We start from the raw sequence: 3193 nt of genomic DNA on the forward strand, positions 1-3193 counted from the left end.
TCTGATCTCTTAAAGCAGCTCTGTGCCAACTGGGGGGATCTGTTGGGTGTCCTGTAGAGTTTATTTTTCCATATTAAATGGAGAGGATATTACCTTCTCAAAAGCAGATGTAATATTTTTAACAAATGCTGTCATGAGTTAAAAAAAAAAAAAAGGAAAAAAATACAGCTTTTGTATTTATTATTTCAAAGAAGATTGTTACCTCTGCAGATATTTCTTCCAGCTTTGATGCCATATGAGGGCAGGGTTTGCACTGCATCCTGTGAAGAAGCTTTGTCAGTGTAGTTTGCTGTCCTTGTGTTGATTTCATTTGTGGGATGGGTGTGGACCAGACTGAGGTTGCATTAACAGCATCTCTTAGGATGTGGCTGACACTTGAGTGGGGCACTCCACGCAAATATTGGCCATTTTTCACTGGGCTTTCTGAAAGTCACATCCCGTTAAAGAATCTAAGTCCCTCAAAGATCACCTGTGACCTCTGCAAATCTGTAAGTTGCTGCTGAATTTCTTGACTAAAGAGGTTTCCCTCAATGTTCGCTCTGATTGGGCTGGACAGTCCACATCAGAAGATTTCATTCCCCATCACTGCTGTGCCATACCTGGAATATGTCCAGAAACCCCCAGCTCCCTCCTGCTGCCATCCCTGCACTGGATTTACCTTTGGCTGTTGGGCAGGGGATGAGGCAGTGGGGACAGACCTGGGAGTTGCTCATATTCCTGCAGGGTTGGGTGTGAGCCCATCCAGCAGGAGCAGCTTTCCAAGCAGCAGCTGTGAGAAATCAACTTCTTTCCTGAAGGCAGAAGCTATCTCTGGGCTCCACAGGTCCCTGGTCCCCTGGCAGCCTCAGTCTGAGCCCAGTGGTTGCTGTATCCCAGGATTCAGACAACTCCAGAGCTTCAGCAGCTTCCCCTATAAAAGCTCCATGTCAGGCTCCTTTATGGCATGTTCAGCTTTATCCTATTAATGGTCAAAAACCACCAGCCAGCTCTGATTTCCCTAAATCCTCACTCATTTGAGCAGCTGCATTGGGCAGGCAGCCCTTCTCAAGTATCCTGACCTCCCTGGAGATGAAGTTTCTCTGCCTCCCTTCCATCACATCGCCCTTCCTGGGGCTGTGGCATCTCTCAGTGCTATGGAGCTGTTGGGTTTGTGATGAATTCTTCAAGGTGATGTCTCTCTGCTCCTGGATACGATTTTTTCCATAATTTATGCCAGTTCTCAAGCAGGTAACTATGCTTGGGAGAGTCGAGAGACTGCACATTTCAATTATTTAAAATACTTTGATTAATAAAGAGTCCTGGAGCTTGATCCCGCAAACCCTTCTCTGCAAAGTGCTTTGGAAAGCTCTCACAGTAGTGCAGAAGTGCTGGGGTTGGGTCTGTTCTTCTGAAACATTTCCTTGTCCAGGTGTAAATGTGTGTAAATGTCCCCACACAAACACTGTTAGACACATCATGGTCTTTCTTTCAGCCTTCTCTTAGTTTTAATAATTCTTTTATTTCATGTTTTCCTTGCTGCTGCTGATGGCACTAGAGACCTGCGCTTCTGTGGACGTTTTGTGAGCGAGGAGAAGCAATTCCCATCTTACCTGTGGTCGTATTCCAACCAGCAGCAGGTGCTTTAGACTTCTGGATGAATTACAGCCTCCTGCTGGACCTGTAGATGGCAATATTTGTGTCAGCCTGGGTCGGCTGTTGTGCTGCTGGCTGGGAGGCACCAGGGTGTGCAGGAGGTTTGGAACCTGCTGTAGTTCTTCCACCTTTGCAAAATCCTGGGAGATTTTGTTAAAAGTCTGAACATATGTGGCAGATGAGGGCCTGTAATAATATAAGCAGATTACTCTGGCTGAAAATGCATCTCTCCTTGGAGCCTACCTCCCCATTGCTTTGCTCAGCTCAAATGCATTCAGTGGCGTGGAAAGGAGGAAGGTGGGAAGAGGAGGAAAACTGCTCCTATCTGGTAGACTGTGTTTGGCTGTAAATGGGATTTCATGGTTCCTCTCAAAAGAAGTGCCAGGGAAGTTATTTGAGGCCCAAACTTCTCTTGAGGAGGCTGATGCAGTATTTCCCAAACTCCACATCATATTCTGGGATCTTGGAGAAAATTGTGGTGAAGAGGTTTTGCAGTCAACCTTCTTCCATTGAAGTGCTTTCTCCTTTGTCCAGAGCCCTTTGAGTGGTGCTGATTTTCCTCCTCGGAGCCTGCCCCAAGCATTTGGAGGGGTACTGGGGAGCTGCTGCCCACCCCAGGCCCAGCATTGGGCCATGTTGTATCTCATGTTTAATTACTGGGAGTTCCACTTCACCTGTGCCCCCTCCCAGCCCCTTCCATCCCCCAATTAACATTAGTTTCCTCCTTTGCATTCAGTGAGAGGTTTGGTTCTTTTGAATTAGGTCTCCCTGCCAGGATCCAGCAGAGCCATCTCTGTGTCCTCCCCTGCCACAAGCCCTTTGTGGCCATGGATGGGCCACACAGCTCCAGGCTGCCTCGCTGACCTCTCCCTGCCCTTGTGCACAGCAGGAGCAGCAGTGCTTTAACAAGAGGGGAGATCTCCATCCCAGGAATGCCCTCATCCCATCGTCCCTGTGTGCATTCGGGTGGGTTCTGACCTCAGCAGCTGGATGGTGCCCGCTGCTGCCATGGCTGTAGGGGAGAGATCAGCAGCATCCCAGGATTTCTTGCAGTGTTCCTCTTTGTTGCTGTAAGAACACCCAGGCTGATGACTGGCCCCAGAGCACAACAGGTATTTAAACTCTGGATGATAAGGCAGGAGCAAAGGGGTCGATGAAGCACCAGGGAGACGTGTTTGAACTCCAAAGACATCGCTGTCATCACACGAGAATCGGCCTGGAGACAAATATTCTGTTCCCAGCTATTTCGGTTTTACCAGGTCTGTAAAACAGTAATCTTCTGTCACTTCCATTTTGGAGTTGGCAATGACTCAACTCCAGATCAGCCTGGCTGACACACCAGACCTTCAGGATAGGAAGGGGTGGGTGATGTGTGTGACTGTCAAAGAGCAAATGTCATACAGGCTTTGCACAAAAAGGGTGGTTTCCAGTTCCACTGTGGTGGTGGGGCACTGCCACAGGGTGCCCAGAGAAGCTGTGGCTGCCCCTGGATCCCTGGAAGTGTCCAAGGCCAGGCTGGACAGGGCTTGGAGCAACTTGGGATAGTGGAAGGTGTCCCTGT

Source organism: Corvus cornix, chromosome 8, assembly GCF_000738735.6.
Source record: "Corvus cornix cornix isolate S_Up_H32 chromosome 8, ASM73873v5, whole genome shotgun sequence".
In the NCBI taxonomy this organism is placed as follows: domain Eukaryota; kingdom Metazoa; phylum Chordata; class Aves; order Passeriformes; family Corvidae; genus Corvus; species Corvus cornix.